Raw genomic sequence first — 21,033 nt, 5'->3', positions numbered from 1 at the left:
CCTGTTTTTATATTATTTTTGTTTCCCTTCCCTTATGTTCATCTGTTTTGTCTCTTAAAGTCCTCATAGGAGTGAAGTCATATGATTTTTGTCTTTCTCTGACTGCTACAACACCTTGCCCCCAGGTTACCAGCTCTTTTTCTCCTCTGTGCCCTCATGGCTTCCATCCTCTCTGTCCACCACTTCCAGCGCGATCACTGGGTGATTTCCCCTTGCCAGCCCTGCCCTTCCACAAGCCCTGCGTTGGGCTCCAGTAGCCCGGGATTTGAACCCCTGCCTCTGCATCTACCACGTGGCCTCATGCGGGCCATTGTCTTGGAACTTCGGTGTCCTTTCCACTTGTAGCGATGTGGCCTGTGGGTCTGAATTTGGCCCACAGCTACTGATGCCCTTTATTTGTCCTGCACAACCTATTAAGGATATTTCAAATTAAAAAACATATTTTAAAAATATAGAGATATATGGGGCACCTGGGTGGCTCAGTCGGTTGGGCGTCTGACTTTGGCTCAGATCATGATCTCCTGTTTCGTGGGTTCGAGCCCCGCGTCGTGCTCTGTGCTGACAGCTCAGAGCCTGGAGCCTGCTTTGGATTCTGTGTCTGCCTCTCTCTCTGCCCCTCCCCAGCTCACACTCTGTGTCTCTCTCTCTCTCTCTCTCTCTCAAAAATAAACATTAAAACAATTAAAAATATAGAAATAAATAAAATGTATGTATGTGCATATGTGTATATATACATGTACCTACGTGTGAAAGTATATATACATACACTCTGTCTATGTTTTGCTAGCTTCTCTGAAGAATCCCTGAATTGGGCTGCTCTAATCATATAGCATGCCAAGCTGAGCAGTGGCTCTCCCCTTTAGATGACATGCTTTGTCACCACCCCTGCCCCATGCCAATTTTGTAATCTGCGATAATTGACTCCCCTGAATTGCTCTGATGGCTCTTGGAGCCCAGCTGTTTCCTGACCCCCTTCTGCACTGCATGTTTGGGCCCCTAGTACAGGATGAAAGGGCTGGAGACAGGAGCCACATTATTGAGGGGGACTACATTTGCTACATGCCTTTATTGTCAGTGTGGTATTTTCCTGCCCAGGACCTTTGCTCGCACTCTACATTGAACCTGGACTGTTCTTCATCAGTTCTTAACCAAAGAAAGCATTTCTTTCTTCAGGGCCCAGCGTATAGGGTGCACCTCGCACCCTTAAGCCTTTTCCTGCTCTCAGCACTCGGAATAAGCCCCTTCTTTGCTTGTGCTCATGCCTCTGTTGAGCACCGATCTCGGTTTTTGACATGTCTGCCTTCCCCACCCTGCTTCTGCGTCTCCAGGGCAGGTGCCCCATGCAACTCACTGTCGATCCCATCCCCCTGCCTTGCTCTCTAGCCCTTCTAGCTCTGAATGCACTGTCTAGACCCAAGCTAAGGACCAGTGGATGTTTGGTGAACTGAAGTCCTCAGGCAAATTCAATTTTCTATTTTTATATTACTTGAAACTTACACACGAAGACAAGTATTTGTTCAAGGCTGCAGAGCTCTATGAAAGAAGTTTCTGGTTAAATCTGACTTTCTCGCTCATTGCTTTCACAATGCCTGACGCATCACAGGAGTCCAATAAACAGCAACTAAAGGAAAGAATGAGAGGTTTTTGCAGCAAAGACTGGAACCCAAGTCTCTTTATCTTCCCAGTGTAATACACATTAAACCAAATTGAATTCTGCATTGGACGTCAGTTGGCATTCTCAAGGAGGTCCGTGTTGTTCTCCCTCCACTTAATTAGGGCGCTGCCTAAGAAAAAGAAGAAATACCCAGAAAAAGGTTGTTCTCATCCCTCACCATAGGAACTTCTTGTAGGATCCGGATACTGTGGGTTTCTACATTTGGCCCATCCCACGCTGAGTGGGGTAAGCATGTGGGGAATCTCTAAGAATGAAAGAGAGAGATAATTATGTCTTTCCCAGGTAGTTTGATACATAACACCAGCTCTCCTTGCTTTGCTTCTTAGACCTGTGTTCAGAGAAATCTTCACATCCATCTTCTCTAATTCAACCTTGCTCTCCAAAAATGAGCACAGCTTTTATTCAAATGCTATTCAAAGAGGAGAGGTTCACACACTGGTTAGTGGCAGGTACCAGAAGACCATCTTGCCCTGACTCGCTGCATTTCTACCTTATAATTGGATGGTACATACATCTGAAAGAGTAACATTAAAGTTGACGTCAAGTGTTAGGCAAAAAAGAGAATTTTCATTGTGAAAATTCCCTTAACATACTCCTCCTTTTTCCTAGTTGATTCTACATCATAGGTGATGGCTTCTCAAGTCCTGGAAGAACGTGGGACTTTTTATTTAGTGTGTACAGTATGGCAAGGTGGCCCCGTCCGGGGAAGAATTTTTGATATCGTTAGGACGTAGGTATTTGGAGTTAGTTCCAAGAAGGTGTTTGCTTCCTGTTATGAGTTGAATTATACCGCCCACCCCTACCCCTGCAATTCATATAGCGATGTCCTGGTCCCCTTTACCTCAGAACATGACCTTATTTGGAATTAGGGTCGTTGCCGATGTAATTACTTAAGAGGAGGTCATGTTGGAGCAAGCTAGGCCTCCAATCCAGTAGGATCTGATCGTGTCCTTATAAAAAAGGGGAAGTTTGGAGAGACACACGCACACAGCGAGAACACGATGTAAACGTGAAGAACACTGAATATGGCGGGCAAACCTCCCAAAGCTAGCCCAGAGACGTGGGACAGATTCTCCCTCACAGCAACAGAAGGAATGAACCCTGCTGACACCTTGACCTTGGACCTCCAGCCTCCAGGGCTGTGAGACGATATGTTTCTGTTGTTTAAACCACCCCGTGCGTGGTACTTTGCTTTGGCAGCCCGGGCAAACTCACCCTTCCCTTTTCACTTCGCTTGCAAAAAGAGCGGCTTGCAAAGTGGAGGTGCTTACCTGAAGGTCTGGTGGGAGGATTCTGAGGGAAAGAAAGTTCTAGCTTCTCGGTTTCTGGTGTCGGTTCTACCTCCTTTCCCAGCAGCAGGGCACAGTGGCTAAGGGTGAGGGCACTTGAGCTGGACTTGATTCTGGGACTTGAATCTAATGCTTAACCTTCCTTGTGCTTTGATTTCCTGATATGGATAAATAGACGACAGGAATACACCACCTCTGTAGGGGTGTTGTGTGGTTTAAATGAGATCAGTTACAAATCTTACAGGGTGTGCTCTTTAATGTTCATTTTGGGAGAGCGCGAATGGGGGAGGGGCACAGAGAGAGGGAGAGCGAGAATTCCAAGCAGGCTCCGTGCTGTCTGAGCAGAGCCTGACTCGAGGCTCAACCTCATGAACCGTGATTTCATGACCTGAGCTGAACTCAAAAGCCAGATGCTTAACCGACCGAGCCAGCCAGGCGCCCCTACTTGTGTCTTTTCAATGGAATCTCTCCTCGTGTTTCTCTCCAGCCAGGCTGTTTGATGCTGGGCCCTTCCTTTTAGCCCTGTTTGTGTATCTTCACATGACCCCTCTGAGCGGGTGACCTGGGAAAACGGGTGAGACAGTTTATCTAGGCAGTACCTGCATCAGTATGGCTGAGGACTGATTAGAAATGCAGATGCTTAGGCTCCACCCCAGACTTACCAAAGGGGAAACATTGGGGGCGGGACCCAGGAATCTGTTCTAGGTGATTCTGATACGTTTGAGCTTCAAGAGCCCCTGATGTTGGATGACTTTCCTGTTGTCCCCACAGAAGCCCCTCGAGATGTGCCTTCCTTCTCCCCCTCATGCATGCCTTTTCCCCAGGCCATGGTAACACCTGCTCATAAAATAGGAAGTGGTGACACTATGCCCCTAGCCTTGACCTCGTTCTCTGAGTGAATGCTCTCCCCCTGAGTCTAAAAGGAGAATGGCTTTCTCTGGCAAGGACCATGGGAGGAGCTTTCTTTTCGACTCTGGATGTGACTCTGTCCCCACTGCATTCAGGGGCCACATCTCTGTCCATGTGCTCACTGTCTGCTATAGGTCCTGTGCCAGGCGGACCTTCAGTAATGTTTACCACAGGAGGAGGGAGTGGCAAAATGCACGGGTTACTGACAGATTTCTTAGTGCAGCTCCTTCTATTGAGGGGAGTGAGGGCTGGCGTGACACATCATTTGTGTCCAGTTCGTGTGGAACCAAACCACACTGGGCAGCCTGAGGCAGGAGGAGACTCGGGCTTACCGGGCTGGCCCTGCCGCTGTGGCCCATGGACTGTCCCTGGTCCTCAGCGACCTCCCCGTCCTGGTGTGAGGCCACCTGGGTTTTGCCATGCCACCTTGGCTTGTGACACTGTGCCTCCTGATTTCTGTCACGTCCTTCCCTGGTCTGTTGTTAACCTACTCGAGGTCTTTTCCCCTGCCTGTATCCTAGTTCCATCCTGACGTGGATGGCCACACTGTCACCTCAGGGAGTGCTGTGTGGTGGAGGGAGGCTTGGGACCACAGTGTGGGGTGTGTAGGCTCGTCTCTGCCGTGGTCTGCCTTCACCTCCTATGGTTCCCCGGAAAGCGAGCCATTCCCATACTCCATGTCCTCCTTCCTCTGTCCCATATCCATCCCTCACCTGCTCCCCTCTCCCTTCAATCTCTCCGGAGTCAGACTCACGCCCCTGTCACAACCCCTCCCCTTGCCCCCACGACTGAGGGCTCCGCTGAGTCTCACCACGTTGGCAATACCTGCACTGATGCATTTGCATGCAGGTGGCCTGCAGCTTCTCCTACAGGATTGCCCTCCCTCCTCCAGAGACACCGAGGCTCTGACTCTCCTGGGAGGATTTGCATGTTAATAGGAGGCTCTCAATTACCAAAAGCCGTCACATGTCAAAGTAATGAATAGTTTAGGGTGGAATACAATTCACTAGGCCAGCCAGTGGGCACGGTAGTTTGGGGGCAGGCCTACCAAAGCTACCCGAGGCCCCTCCTCTGGGAGGACCGCCAGCCCTGAGCCCTGCCTTCCTTCCTGCTCACTCTCAATTCATCACTCTGTGTCTCTGGAGGAGCCTAGCACAGCCTGTTGATTTTTCAACATTTTTTGGTAACAGCTCTTCCGCCATCTTGGAACCTGTGGAGACCTGCTGCGAACAGGACTCCTGAAACGACAAATATGTCTGGAAGGCTGTGGTCCAAAGCCATTTTTGCTGGCTATAAGCGGGGTCTCTGGAACCAGAGGGAGCACACAGCTCTTCTTAAATTGAAGGTGTTTATGCTTGAGATGAAACTGAATTCTATCTAGGCAAGAGATACGCTTATGTGTACAAAGCAAAGAGCAACACAGTGACTCCTGGTGGCAAACCAAATAAAATTGGGGAGATCTGGGGAAAAGTAACTCGTGCTCATGGAAACAGTGGCATGGTTCGTGCCAAATTCCGAAGCAACCTTCCTGTTAAAGCCATTGGCCACAGAATCCGTTTGATGCTGTACCCTTTAAGGATTTAAGCTAACTGCAAATTAAGTAAATAAAGGTGTAGATTTGTTTTCTTGTGAAAAAAAAAAAACAAACAAATATATAAAATAAATTTTTTTTTTGCAATCAGCTTTACTGAGACATTATTCGTAAACCACAAAATTTACTCTTTTTTTTTTTTTTTTCAAGGTTATTTGTTTTGTTTTAGCAAATCTCTGCAGCCGACGTGGGGCTTGAGTGCACCACCCGTAGATTAAGAATCGCATGCTTTTCCAACTGAGGCAGCCAGGTCAGCCCAAAGTTTACTGTTTTACAATGTACAGTTCAATGTAGCTTTTTTTTTTTTTTTTTTTTTTTGTATGTTCATAGAGTGATACGACCATTACTACTACTTTCTGATTTTGGAACATTTTCATCACCTCCCCCAAAAACTTTACGCGCATTAGCAATCGCTCCCTGTTCCCCCTTCCCCTGGGTTCCTGGCAACACCAATCTACTTTCTGTCTCTACAGATTTGTCTACTCAGGACATTTCATAGAAATGGCATCATATGGTATGTGACCTTTTTTTTTTTTTAATTTTTTTTCAAGGTTTATTTATTTTTGAGGGACAGAGTGCGAGTGGAGGAGGGGCGGAGAGAGAGAGGGAGACGCAGAATCTGAAGTAGGCTCCAGGCTCCGAGCTGTCAGCACAGAGCCTGACATGGGGCTCGAACGCACGAACCATGAGATCATGACCAGACCCGAAGTCGGATGCTCAACTGACTGAGCCGCCCAGGTGCTCCCGGTATGTGACCTTTTTTATCTGGCTTCTTCCATGTAGTATGATGGTTTCAGGGTTCATCCATGGTGTAACATGTACCGGTACTCCATTCCTTTTTATTGAAAAATAATATTCCATTGTATGGATGAACCACATTTTATTTATTCAGTCATCAGTTGATGCGTATTTGTGTGTATGTTTGGTTTTGTTCACTCATTAGATGACTCAGCCATTTGAGTGAAGCCCAATCTGTGGAGGGGAAAACCCCACTCTGTCAGGCACCGTTCACCTTTCTTGGGTGTATATCTCCTTTTCGTGGACCCGTGCACACTCAGCAAGAATAAGTTTACTATGTTGCATAGTTTTTCATTCAGGTGTTCCTTTCATGTATTAATCATGTCTTTTATTTTCTGTATTCTGATGCTTTGTTATTTGGAGCTTTGGAGACCCTGGAGGGACTGCCCCTTCCAGGGTTAGCCAATTTCTAGAAATAATAAAGAGTTTGGCCTCTAGGGTGCTTTGCAAACACACCCTTATCACTCTAGAGCCCATGACCACAATCACCTCCTTTATCGGGTTCTCAGGCTCTGGGCCCTTATCCACCTACTGTAATCACTCTGGGGCCGGGGACCAGACAACCAGGGACAGGCCGTATGCCCAGAGCCTGCTGAAATGACCCAAACTAGCCAATCCTAAACCTGTTTAGATGAGCCTGCCCACTCTGTTTCACCCAGTCTTCCCCATGGAAGCCACAAAGAAGACTCTTGCTCATACTTCCCCTTCTGCCTTCTACCTGCTTCTAGTGATTCCCCATATGGCCGTGTGTGGCATGGCATGTACCTCCTCTGGAGAACTATGAGTAATAAACAACCTTAAAACATTTTTTTAATGTTTATTTTTGAGAGAGAGAGAGAGAGAGAGACAGACAGACAGAGTGTGAGTGGGGGAGAGGCAGAGAGGGAGACCCGGAATCCAAAGTAGGCTCCAGGCTCTGAGCTGTCAGCACAGAGCCTGATGCCGGGTTCGAACTCACAGACCGCGAGATCATGACCTGAGTCGATGTTGGACACCACCCAGGTGCCCCAACAATCTTTTTAATGATAGTCATCTTCTGATCTGTTGGCCTTATTATATCTCTATCTAACGAAACACCTTACTCTAGCGTATTGACCGATCTTTTATTTCTGGGGTGATGTCACAATTATATCTAACATCCGTCCATTCCAACATATGTCATGCTGGTGTCTTGAACTTGCCTCACGGCATCTGCTATTCTCCTCAACACTAGGAAACTAACACCTCTTACTTTATTTTTAGCATTGGACATCACTTGTCAAATTGTTCTTCTCACTAGTTTTGTACACAGATTTTATTTTTTACCATCTCCAGCTTCCACTGGGAAGTAAGACTTAAAAAAAAAAAAACAGCATACCATGGAAAGTTATCTTTTATGAGATTATGTCTATGCCTGCTAAGGAGAGGCGGTAACAGTGTGTGTCTTGATCTTATTTGGGAAGGATCGACTGGTGGGCTTGCACCTGTCGATAAATGGTCCCAACTTCTGCACATGGCCTGGAACACATTCTATCAAGCGGAGTATTTATAGATAATAGAGGCAAAAGAAGAAAACAGCTAATCTTTTTAGTTCATTTGAATAATTCTGTCACAGTTTCTAGCACATGGCTCGTCAGTCTGGGCACTATTAACGTTTTGGGTCGGATGATGCTTTACAGGAGCTGGTGGGCGGAGCTGTCCTGTGTGTCGTAGGCTGTTGAGCCACGTTCCTGGCTTCTAGCTACTAGATGCCAGGGGCATCCCACTGCCAGTGCCCAGCTGTAGCCAAGAAAAATGTCTCTAAATGTTGTTAAATGTCTCATGGGGGGAGGTGGGTGGGCAAAATTGCTTTAGGCAACCCCCCGCGCTAGGGTTCTGAGGGGCTTTGAAATCCAGCCTCCTGGCCGTGGGAAGCCTGTGGTGTCATCTCCTGGGGGTGGGGGGCGACCGATGCTTGACCCCTTCCAGTGGAGCTGGGACTCCCACCGTCTGAGGGGAGTTGCTTCACTGTGTTAACTCTTCTTCAGTTGAATTTACTAGCTGTTACTGCTCTCAACCAAATCATACTTTCCAGGAAAATTCCAAGTGTCTCTGTTGTGGCTGTGGTCACACAGTGGCCCCAGATGTTGTGGAGCCAGCAACTGGCACTGAAACTGAGAGCTACAGGGACTGGGTGGGGGAGCACCCTTTGCGGAGTGGGGTCCCAAACCGGTCTCCTGGGGAGTGCGCCGCAAATGCCCATCTCTGCTCCCAGCCTGCACCTGCTGGGGGCGCTAGCAACTCAGAGGCGTGTGTGGAAACACACGCGGGCACATGAGAGAATGGTTCAACCTGGAGAGACACTAAGCTTCCTGTCCATTGTAGGTGCCTCACGTATTGCGTAATTTAGGAAATTAAAGCAAAATTTTCTGGTTTGGAGCACTGTGGCACTTCTGGCATACTTAGGGTATCTGTGAAAGTCCAGACTCGCAGGGGGTGAGGCCTGGGCTTCTACATTTTTTTTTTTCAACGTTTATTTATTTTTGGGACAGAGAGAGACAGAGCATGAATGGGGGAGGGGCAGAGAGAGAGGGAGACACAGAATCGGAAACAGTCTCCAGGCTCTGAGCCATCAGCCCAGAGCCCGACGCGGGGCTCGAACCCACAGAGCGCGAGATCGTGACCTGGCTGAAGTCGGACGCTTAACCGACTGCGCCACCCTGGCGCCCCCTGGGCTTCTACATTTTAAGGAATTTCTGCGCGTATCAAGATTTGGGGAGTATCACTTTGGCATAAATATTTGCAGTATGTTCTTTACAATGTTCATTGGAACGTTTCCATTGCAAACATATTACACTCTCATTATTGAAAATCTGGAAAATGCGAACAAGAAGAAGGAAGACAAAACAATGCCCAGGAGCTTGCCATCCAGGACTGCCACAAACCCTCCTCAGGCCTTTTCTATATTCAAGTCGATTTCCTTGTCTTTTATATTTATGTGTGTGTGTGTGTGTGTGTGTGTGTGTGTGTGTGTACATATATCAAAGACACACAGGCACATAGCTGAAAAACCAGTGAGTATCAAAGAGCTTATAAAGAAAAATATTAATTTCCTGCTCATCCGTCTCTACTCACCATAGGTCCCCACTTAGGACTCTATGGTTCTTCTCTTGTATTTACTGCATACACCTAAATACTATGCTTATCTTAAGATATATTAGTTATGCATTTTGGACATGATCTCCTGGCTTCTGGTGGTGGAGGACTTAGCTCACTTACACTTCTCCTCCTTCAGTGCCTTTCCCTCCCCCCATCCCCCCAACATGCTGACCTCACAATTGAGGGTTAGAGTAATAATCTTGTCTTTTTAGTGCTAGGTTAAATTGTATAAGGTTTTGCTTTTCCTGGAGTTAATAATCACCTTAAGTTTTTAGTTTTGGAGTTTGCTATGGCTCTGTCACCACGCACACACACAGTTTGTTTTTTTTTTTTTTCTCAATACTTAACAGAACTTTCCAACAAAATACTTTATAATGGCTTCTCCAAATGCTCAGACAAATCACACAATCCATCAGTCCTGTGTTTCCCTTGGGCTCCCCCCGCCCTCTGTGGTCTGCTCCACTTGGTGGCGTATTCTCTGGCTTGGTGCACGCACGGCTTCCTGTGAGTTCCCTGTACTACTCAGCTATGTTCCATTTTCTCTGCTCCTATTTTCTGGATTTTATATTAGATGTGAGCCCCCCTCGATTGAGCCCCTAATTTTCTCTCCCTCCCCCTCATTTTCTTTTGATTCAGCTTTCTGCAAGATTTAGTCAGCTTTATCTAATAAGCCTTCTATTGAATTTTTTATTTCAGCGACTCCATTTTTACTTTGTATAAGCTCTTCCTTATTCTGTTTATTCTTCTTTGCCCTGCTACCCTGACAGCTTCCAATTCTTGTTATGTGGATGCTATACATCTCTCCGAGGATATTAATTAATACCTGTTGAAGTTTCATTCCATTCTTTGCATGGATTGCATTTTCCTGTGTTTTTTTTTTCTGACTGTTTTATTCATTTACTTACTCATCAAATATTTATTGAGTGCCTTTTATGTACTCCGTGTTGGGGATATAGTGGTTAATAGGATAAAGTCCCCTGACCTTATGGAGATTATATTCTAGCAAGGGAGAATAATAAACAAATGAATTACATTAAGGCTGTGAATAAAAATAAAGCAGATAGAGTAGCCCAGGAAAGCTTTTCTGTCTGGGGCTTCTTTACTCTCCTGTCTGCCACTAGGGTTGGGATGTCTCAAAACCTCGGCTCAGCTGGGCTTGTGGACCAGGGTGCCTACTCGGTGTTACTTAACGTGGCTTGGGCTTCCTTACAGCATGGCTACTGGGGTCCAAGAGGGAATGTTTTGAGAGAAAGCTTTCCCGGAGACAAGGCAGAGAAGCAAGACTTCTGTTGGTTACAAGAAAGTCATTAAGGCAAGCCCAGATTCAAGAGTGAGGGAAATTAGACTATCCCTCTTGATGGGTGAGTGGCAAGGTCACACCGGAGAGCACATGAGATAGGAAGTGTTGTGGCCATCTTTGGAAACACAGTCTGCTGCGTGTTACGACTTGAGCTAGTTACTATTTTTCACCCAGCGTTTTTTGAAATCGTGTACCTTTGGTTCTTCCCTCTCCTGTTCTTTTCCCCTTATAATTTCTTCTTTATTATTCCTTCACAGCCTAGTTGGATATGGGGAGAGGAAGGGAGCAAGTGTGTGTTGTCAGTTGGCTATTTCACAGACGAAAGGCTTCAGATAATCCACAGTGTGGATTGCTGACAGTTGATTGCAGATGGGGAAACAATGGTAGAACTTAGAGATGGCTGAGGTAAAAGGTTTTCTTTTCCTTCTCTGCTCTTGGTTTCCATCTGAAGAAAATAAGGCACATGGGAGGTTAGGGGACTTTCCAAACTGTTGCTCAGCTAACGGCAGAGCTGAGACTACACTTAGATCTGAGTTTCTCAAATTCTCTGGCTCATATTAAAGACAACAACAATTTTTAAAAAGGATCCGAAAACAAAGATCTACCTAAAAAAACAAATAACAGGGGCACCTGCGTGGCTCAGTTGATTGAGTGTCAGACTCTTGATTTTGGCTCAGGTCATGATCTGGCAGTTCATAGGATCAAGCCCCACATCAGGCTCTGTGCTGACAGTGTAGAGCCTGCTTGGGATTCTCTCTCTCCCTCTCTCTCCCTCTCTCTCTCTCTCTCTCTCTCTCTCTCTCTCTCTCTGCCCCTCCCCCACACTCTTTCTTTTTCTCTCTTTCAAAATAAATAAACATGAAAAAACCTCATGGATAAAATTGCTTTTAAAAAAACCCAAGTAGGGGCACCTGGGCGGCTCAGTCGGTTAAGCATCTGACCTCAGCTCAGGTCATGATCTCGTGGCTTGTGGGTTCCAGCCCCACGTCAGACTCTGTGCTAACAGCACAGATCCTGGAGGCTGCTTCGAGTTCTGTGTCTCCCTCTCTGCCCCTCCCCTGCTCACACTCTGTCTCTCTCTCGAAAATAAAAAACATGAAAAGAAAACCCCAAAGAACAACAAATAAAACATATTTGGAGGTCCAAGAAATTGAAGTGAGTCTGAGTTAAACAAGTAAAACAACTTTCCTGTCAGACTTCTCTGAGGGATTCATATTTTAAAGTATATTAGGAATCACCAAGGAGGGAGAAATGACAGATGTGCTGGAGAAAGGAAGCAAGGGGGCCGATTTTCCCAATTTCTGTGACCAGTTTCGTTAAGTTGTCTCTGGGACTGGTGTATCATAGATTAGCTCATGCAGACCATACTTAGTTAAATACATTCACAGGTGGCCCTAGAACATCCCAGATCTCCTTTCCCATCTTGTAACTGCATTACCCAAATGAGCTACGTGTTTTTCCATTTAACCATCACCAGAGATGTGCACGGCACAGATAGATGGTCAGCGTATACGTACGATCGAAGGGGTTTGCAGACTTAATAGTCACTGTCTTTCTGTACCTGTGCTGGGTAACGAGACAGGCTCAGCCAGTCAAGCAGTTTAAGAGCGTTTCATGCATGGCTGTGACGCTTCGGGGAGATTCTTCCACATCTAATTTGTTTTTGTGTTTTGTTTTTTTCAGGATCCCAGCTTTCGCTGCTCATTGGTAGGGGGCTTCAGAAAACCACGGTGTTAATGATTGCGGTGGTTTGTGCGATTCAGCTGTTCTTTTGACTGAAAGTTCAGGGTCATTTCACTTATGGCCACCAGATGGCAGAGCACTGTCGTGCTATGATGCTTGGACTTTTCTCTGCCGAAGATCTGTGCAGAGTAGTTGTGGAGGTGTGCCTTTGAGGAACAGTTGTATTTTGGGAACACTTTGGACATTAAGTTCTATCTTGTTTTTTTTTTTTTTATGTTTATTTATTTATTTTTTTAAAGGTTCTTCATTCTTTATTTTTAAGAGACAGCGGGACAGAGTGCCAGTGGGGGAGGAACAGAGAGAGAGAGAGGGAGACACAGAATCCAAAGCGGGATCCAGGCTCTGAGTTGTCAGCACAGAGCCCGATGCGGGGCTTGAACTCACGACCCACGAGATCATGACCTGAGCTGAAGCTGGAAGCTTAACCAACTGAGCCACCCAGGTGCCCCATTTTATGTTTTTATTTATTTATTTTTGAGAGAGATAGACAGAGTGTGAATGGGGGAGGGGCAGAGAGAGGGGGAGACACAGAATGTGAAACAGGCTCCAGGCTATGATCTGTCGGCTCAGAGCCCAGTGCGGGGCTCGAACTCACAAACTGTGAGATTGCGACCTGAGCCAAAGTCGGATGCCTAACCGACTGAGCCACCCAGGCTCCCCAAGTTCTATCTTGTTTTAATCATGCCTGGATCTATTCCTGCCTAAGCCAGTACTTAAAGCAGAAAAATTGAGCCATAAACAGGACTTTTATAAAAAGTACTTCATTATTTCTTAGTGACTGTTCAGCTCCCACTATTTACTTGTGGGTATTTGTTGTTTCAAGGCCAGTTTTCAGAAGGCTACAACAAGTGCATTTTTTAAATTGGAAGAGTAAACTAATAAATTTGTCACATTTTAAAACTCCTCCAGTTCAGAGTTTGGACATGATAAAGAAGGCGAGAAGGATGTGGAATCACCTCTACTTTCTGTATTTGGCATTCAAGAACAAAGATATTATTATAGATTTTTATGGGCGCAGGATAGTTCCTGCTTTTCTAGTCAAAGGCAAGATTAACTTTTTCAAAGGAGATGAGGATTAAGATTCGCATAAGATTCAGGAGACATAGGGCCCTCGAGGGAAGGGAGAGATGCCTGCACAGACAACCCTGAGCTGCTTGGCTGGAATGCTTATGATTATGGGGACGATGAAGAGGGAGGGAGTTCTAAGGAGGCCTTGAACTTCATGAAATGATGAAAATTAACTATCACTGTATTGACAACCCATTTGCCAGACGTTCACCTTAAACTGGTCCTTGTGCACATGGCCCTGGTATTGGTGTGTGTGGATGTGGGTGACCGAAGGCAAAACGTCCTCTCCTCACTTCTCCCCCGTCGTTTCTGGGCAGCACCAAGATTTGGTAGCCGCAGTCCGCCGTCTCTGTACCCACATCTGGAAACGCTAGTGCGCTGCGGTTCATTAAGTGCCCTGTCATGGCAGCCAGCAAGTGGAAGGTGAAGTGAGTCACTAGTCACTGTCTCGGGGCACGTCCCCTCTTAACATCTGATTAACAGCCCAGGAAGGAGCCATGTCACGTAGAACGTGTTTGCTAAGAAAGAACAGGGCCGCCCGGCCCTCCAGAGTGTGATGATGATCGTGTCCCTGCAGGTTCCGCAGCATCTGATCTTTCCTGGTGGCCATGGTGACCATCTCCTGCCAGGACAGTGCTCTGAGGGCCCACTGCTGCCTCCTGCACCGCTCCCATGGCCCTCGGCCTCCAGCTCCTCTTTAGCTTCTTGAGCTCACTGTGTCCTCTGCCCTTGACTCTGACAATGAGGAGGCACGTACCGCAGCTCATGGGCTGCACCTGTGTCCTCGCCAGGAACACAGCAGTCCCCACAGTGGCCTGAGGCCACGTGCTGATGACAATATCTCCTTTAGTCCGAGCTCTGGGTGAGAAGCTGGAAGGAGAATCAGGATGCCCTTCCCAAGGTCTCTCCTTCCCTGTAAATTCTGAGTTGCTGCTGTGTTTTGAGAGCCTTGAATTGTTGAGGTCAAGAGAGTGAAAAGCATTACGATTATTTCTTGTCAAAATTGCCATCTGTCTGATTGTCTGCTGACACCCGGGCCCCTCATCAATCTCTATGACCATCAGATTACCACTGCTTATGAAAAAAAGAGTGCTTTCATGAAAGATTCATAAAAAGATGCAGTTTGGGGGGGGGGACCACATCCTCGGTGCCCCAAACTGTCAAGAGGACAGACGAAACGCAAGTTGTCCCAAAGCACGTGGACACGAGGGGGGTTAAGCTGGAAAACGGTTCTTGTGGAAGGTGGTGGGGGAGGGGGGTCTGGGGCCGGGATTGTCTTCGGGCAGGCACACCAGCTTTGTTTCTGGACATCTTGTCTCCTCCTGCAAGATGCGTTGGTTATACTTCTCCCCACATCAGAGACTTTTTTTACAGCCTGGCTGAAAAGAATCATAACAAAAATCTATAAGCACTGGCTTTTATGTATTTCACTTTTATTGAATTCCTTTTAGTATAAAAGTAGCCTATTTTGTAGTGCCGGGCATAGTGTCCATCTACAGAGAGAATACGCTGAGTGGGAGCTGAGAGGCAGAGGCAGATAAAGGAGAGAAGAGGCAGGGCTGGTGGAGGGGAGAGATGATTACATTCTGAGCTGGGGCCACACCTGCACCTCTCATGTCCTATTATGTTCCCTTTGTGTGTCTGTGGTTTTCTGGATGTTGTGGTGATTTTCTGACAGGGCTGAAGGGTGTCTTCTGTTTCATCTTTGTTTTTTTTGTTTTGTTTTGTTTGTTTTTTTGAACCACCTCTGTTTATTAATCAAGTGAATGACAAAAGATGGCTCAGAATGAGCAGAGCATCAAAGCAGCTCTGTTTGGTTTCTTTTGGACAAAACCTTCATTTCCTCGTTGGCTCAGAAACCCAGGTGTGGAATCCAATTGTGAACGCGTGTCAGATGATGACTTTTTTAAAGTTGAACTTCGTGTCCTATTTCAATGGAAAGAGATTTTACAGCAGTTGATTGGTCTCCAGGCCCCAGGCTTTCTGAGTCTCTGGTTGTCCTTGTTCTGAGCCCTTCGTCCGCCGCTGGCACAGCCACGGTTACCACAAGCGCCAGGAGGTGTCTCCCCAGATCACTTGGTGTTAGTGACAAGTGTGACAGCTTGTGCCCATGGATGTCTCTACGTCACTGTGGAGGCCGTTTGCGGAGCTCCGCCTCCACGCAGGCCAAGGCCAGGGCCGCGTGAATGGAGCTGCTGGAGGAGGGTGGGGGCGTGTGGTGGGCCAGGACTCAGCAGCACACCAGACCCGCCTTCAAAGCACCCCCGCACCCTGCTCACCGATGGCCTCTTTACCTCCCTTTATTTTTGGCTGGGTTTCCGCCCTGTGAGTGCTCCCGGGCTAGGTTGTCTGCATTTGGGGTGCCGGCTCTCACAGAATGGGGTGTTACCCTTCTCAGAGAAAGTGATTGAGTTGATGGGCATGAAAGGGCTACCATGGTACCTGGCATAGTGGGAGACACAGGGCTGTGATTTCTGGCCCCAACGGCCTGCTCTCAGCTGGTCTGGCTTTGAATGGCTCTGTTCCACAGATGGAGAAACAGAGGCAGGGTTTTCCTTGAGGTCAAAGGGTCTGCCGGTGGCTTGCCTTCGTGGAGTCACGCCTCAGGGGACTCAGGAAGGAGAAGTGAGGTACCTCTTCCCCAACCACCGAGCCCCGCACCCTCGGCTGCTCTGGGACAAGGATTGGTCTGCTTTCTGCCACCTGGGTCCCTTTCTGGGCTGACTCCCAGGGCCCCCTGCAGAAAGGGAAGGCTGGTTATGACAACTGGAATCTGCTGCAGGCTTTCGCCTCCTTCGGGAGGGGACCACAGGCAACAGGACCATTCACGCGCTCGGCTGTGCAGGGTCGCGATGCCGTTCTCACTACCAGAACGCGTGCGTCACGCTGTCTCTTGGGGATCTCCCTAAATTTGATATTTTGGTACAACCTGTTTCCAAGGCTTCTACATTAGTTCGTTATCACTTAGGAAATTACCTGTTCTCAATTATCCTGACAACTCAGAAGCTCAGAGTCCTAGATTTTCTGTTTAAATCGCCTAGGTTTTTTTTTTTTTTTTTTTAAATTCATCAGGATGTCTGTACAATAGCTCTTTTGTCTTTTTCCTCCTCTCCCCACACCTAGTAACTTTCAGGATGTGGTGTTATCTTTCTCACACAAGCTGGAATTGGCTGCAAATAGGCCCCATTGGATACTTCACTTGCTGAGCCACCCCCCCCCCCCACTCCCACCGTTCTCTTCAGAGAAAAACACCCTCTAAGGGGAGGCAGAGGAGAGAGACAAAACCCAAGAAAGATGAACTCTTTCTTAAAGTCTTGGTTTCATTGAACATTATAGACTTAACCCCGTCCCCCCTCCTTTGTCAAAACGTTGCTTAAAATACTGTTTAACCAGTGTTAAAACACTATTTATATTGCACCCTCCATGCCGCCTCTGGGCTCAGATACTCGCCCTGGCTTTGGCCAACGGAGTGGTAACAAATGTGACACAACCAGACGGCGGAAAAGGCTTGCTCTCTCTGTGGCTCCTGTGCCACCACCAGGAGCACAGGGCCAGGCCGGCCTGCTAGAGGAAAGAGACATGGGCCTCCAGGAACATGGCCCGAGGTGATCCAGTGTAGATCAGTGTAAATCAGTGTAGATTTGGACCCCAAATACATAAGTTGGGCCTCTGGATGAAATCAATGAACCTCATACATGTGTGAGAAATAAATGGCTGTACTGCATGGCTCTGAGCCTTTGTGGCTGGTTGTTTTAGGGCTTGTGGTCCTATAATGGACTGAATGTTTGTGTGACCCCCTTCCCATATGTTGAAGCCCTAACCCCTGAGGTGATGCTATTTGGAGAGGAAACATTTGAGAGGTAATTAGGATTAGATGAGAGGCTCAGGGTGGGGCCTGGGTCTGATGGGATTGGTAACCTTCTAAGAAGAGACACCAGAGAACCCTTCTCTTTCTCACTCTGTCCCTCTCCCTCCCCTTGCACACACTGAGGAAGAGCCATGTGAGGACACAGGGAGAAGGCAAGCCAAGAAGAGGGGGCTCACCAGCAATTAAATATGGTGGCACCTTGATTCCGGACTTCCAGCCTCCACCAGTAACTGTGAGAAAATACGTGTCTGTTCTTTCAGCCACCAGCCTGTGGTACGGTGCCTGAGCAAACTAAGACGGGGAGCAGTAGGGAAGAACTATCTAGGTCCTAGGCATCTTACTTGAGTCCAGAGCCCTTCTATGTTGTGTGCAGACCCTCTCGCCCTTTTTGTGAACGCACGCATGAAAGTTAGGAAGTTCTCTCTTCCCTTCACCTTCCAGGTGCTTCATTTGGTGCCCTCTCCTTGTTCATGGGCTGAGGTCGGGGCTTGTTGGCACCGGCCTGTGGATGTGTGGGGGCCTGCTCTCAGGAGCCCCGGCCTCCTGCCTTCTGATGAGCTCTCTGGTTGCCAGGTGTAATGAACCCCCTACACTGCCGCACACCCTGCTTTCAGCTCAGAATCGTCTGCTTTCTTCCCTATGCCCGTTTCACATGACAACAGAAAGAGGAAGTCTGAGATGTAGTTACAGTGTTTTCTGATTTCTTTCCCTAATAGGTAGATACACTTTCCTGGGGAAGGTCCTATTAAAGCATAACTAAAACTGATGTTGGAGAATGGAAATAATTTGGTAGAAGCTGCTAGAAATGATCAGAGCAAAGAACTCCCTGAGGAACTAACTTTAAACTTAAGGCATCACGTTATTTTTAGTGTTCACTAAGCTTAGGATTTGTAGAAAGGATATGGTTCCTGTCTGAGTTTGGATAAAGTGGTCTGCTTATCAGGTTAAAAATTTAGCCTTATTGGGGCGCCTGGGTGGCTCAGTCGGTTGAGTGTCCGACTTCGACTCAGGTCACGATCTCGCGGTCCATGAGTTCAAGCCCCGCGTCGGGCTCTGTGCTGGCGCCTCGGAGCCTGGAGGCTGCTTCCGGTTCTGTGTCTCCCTCTCTCTCTGCCCCTCCCCCGTTCATGCTCTGTCTCTCTCTGTCTCAAAAATAAATAAATGCTAAAAAAAAAAATTAAAAAAAATTTAGCCTTATTAATAGCTATTTGAAAAAAAAGAAATTCCGTACTATACTACACAGATGATGCATTTAAACACATGTGCTATTATAGACCATACGATTATATTCATTCCATTATTCAATACATCCTAAATGATGCTTTCCAATATATATAAAATCTAAACCACATTAAAATGTAAATGCAGTAAGTGGAATTGAGGGTAAAAAACTGTATGTTATGCCCACAGCCTGGAGGGCTAGTTCAGATTTTGCTACTGGGGTTGACCTGGACAATAGGCTGATCAAAAGGAGAAGGTCAAAAGTTTGTAATTGGGGCACCTGGGTGGCTCAGTAGGTTAAGTTTCTGACTCGGGCTCAGGTCGTGATCTCACAGTCCGTGAGTTTGAGCCTCGCCTCGGGCTCTGTGCTGTCAGCTTTGAGCCTGCTTCAGGGCCTTCTGTCCCCCTCTCTCTGCCCCTCCTCCTCCCCTCACATGTGCTCTCCCTCTTTCTGTCTCTCAAAAACAAACATTAGAAGAAAAAGTTTGTTATTCTTTGTTGAAGGTATTTATGCCACCCTTTCCCCCCAAAGACTTAAGATGGCTGATTTAGTTTTCTCTGTGGAGTTTGCGCAAGAAATGGGGCCCAAGAAGAAGCAGATTGTTGAAGCTAGAGGTGAAGGTTGGAGGCCATGAGGGGCAGGGCCTCTTTGGGACAGCTGGGTGACCCGAACCATCCTGCACTATTCAGACTTAGATGAAAGTGCTTTCAGCTACCCCGATTCCTTTCATCACCACCACCTCCCATCATGAGGAGGAGAGGCGGAATCTTCCCTGGGACAGACCGGGGAGGGGTCTCCTGGAGGCATCCGAGTAATGTCAACAGAAAACTCTTTCATGCTTTCAGCCCACTTGAGTAGGAACCCCTGGGCTCCTCCATCGATGAACCTGACCTTAGACACAGGCCAAGGCAACAGCTGTTAAAGCAGGAATATCCAAGCTGGGAGTGGGCCTCTGTGTGAAATTTGTGTCGCTCCTCAAACATGAGAAATAATACAACGATTTAGTCACGCAGGGAATCCATTAGACCTGGCAATTTAATTTCTACTTCCTTAAGATCCTTTCTTGAGGGCTTGGGGGCAGGGGTGTCTTCATCGTTAGCATAATAGATCTGATTAGATTCCTTAGGGATTTCCTGACTTGTTCTTTGGGTGATTTTAAGAAGGTGATTTTTTTTTTTTTAAATGTCAGTCTTCTCTGAAAAGAAAATCGGTTATGAGCCTTGATCGGTTATCATTTCAGATTAACATTGAAATGCTAGAGGTTGGAGATCTGTCAAACGGGGCAGCAGAAAATATGGTTATCTCCAAACAGGGGAAGTGCAGATTAACAAATTTCATATCCAATAATATTTATTGAGCGTTTGCTTTTGCTAAACTGAAAATTCTCCATTCTGAGTCAGTGAGTGTTCAAAGCTTCGCAGAATAAATCTGTATTAAATGAAAAATAAATCAATTGTCACGGTCGTATTGCCCAGAAAATTTACAGCTGAAATAAGACAGAGAAAAGTGACCCCCCCCCTTCCTCTTTCCTCTGCCCACCCACCCCCCCATCCCTTCACGGCTGCCGGAAAGTCTCCCAGGCGCACGGGCGGTTCCGCTCAGGATTTTCCGGGCACGAGGGAAGAAGGGTGCTGTGGGCTCATGTCTAACTCGGCTTGTTTTGTTTTATCTGGATCCGTTCAGATGCTGAATGTCAGAAGCGGGAGCCCTGTGGCTCCACCAGCCATCGTCTGGGCTCTGCTCCTCGCTCTGCGGCCTTTTCTTTCGCAAACAGCACAAGAGAATCAAACCATGGTATTTTTCCCCAAGTGCTTTAATGAATTCCATTTAAACCTTAGAAGAAGAGGTCTTACAGGATTTGGGGCAGGACTACCCTCACTCACGTTGCAAAGGGAGAAAAAGTTTCTTTCTTATTTGGTTTAATTAATTAATTAATTATCTTGAAATGTTTATTTTATTTATTTTGAGATGTGGCAGGGGGCGGGCAGAGGGAGAGAATCTCAAGCAGGCTCCACACCCAGTGAGGGAGGAGCCCAGCACAGGGCTCCACCCGAGGACTAGGAGATCATGACCGGAGCCCAAATCAAGAGTCAAGATGCTTAATCGACAGAGCCACCCAGATGCCTCGAAAAAGATGATTTCTGATTGTGGGGTTTGGGGTGGGTGGCTTTTATTTTAATAATCAAAAAAATTGTCTTATCCGTAGCCACTGTCCGGAGAACTTAAGGAATTTGCTAGCAAGGGTCCCAAGGTGTGGGGGTAGGATTTGGACTCTCTGTCCTTGACCGTGGGTGGTCCCACAGGCAAATCCACTCTCTTCCACTTTTCTCCAGTCTTTCCAGATGGAGCCTGAGGCGTCTGGCTTTTCCAGATCCCTTCTAGCCCTACAACGATAGAAGTGGCACTGTTTTTTTTTTTTTTTCAATATATGAAGTTTATTGTCAAATTGGTTT

The 21,033-nt window shown here is 47.1% G+C and overlaps 1 pseudogene; it reads left to right on the top strand.

Annotated features, from left to right (window-relative positions):
- Window positions 1–5,031: 5,031 nt before the first annotated feature.
- Window positions 5,032–5,496, top strand: LOC121030296 (60S ribosomal protein L35a-like; annotated as a pseudogene).
- The last annotated feature ends 15,537 nt before the right edge of the window (window positions 5,497–21,033 follow it).

Source organism: Herpailurus yagouaroundi, unplaced genomic scaffold (genome assembly GCF_014898765.1).
Source record: "Herpailurus yagouaroundi ecotype Mexico unplaced genomic scaffold, PumYag 140, whole genome shotgun sequence".
Lineage (NCBI taxonomy): Eukaryota > Metazoa > Chordata > Mammalia > Carnivora > Felidae > Herpailurus > Herpailurus yagouaroundi.
The sequence above is the reverse complement of the archived record's forward strand: the minus strand, read 5'-3'. Positions and strand labels throughout refer to the sequence as shown.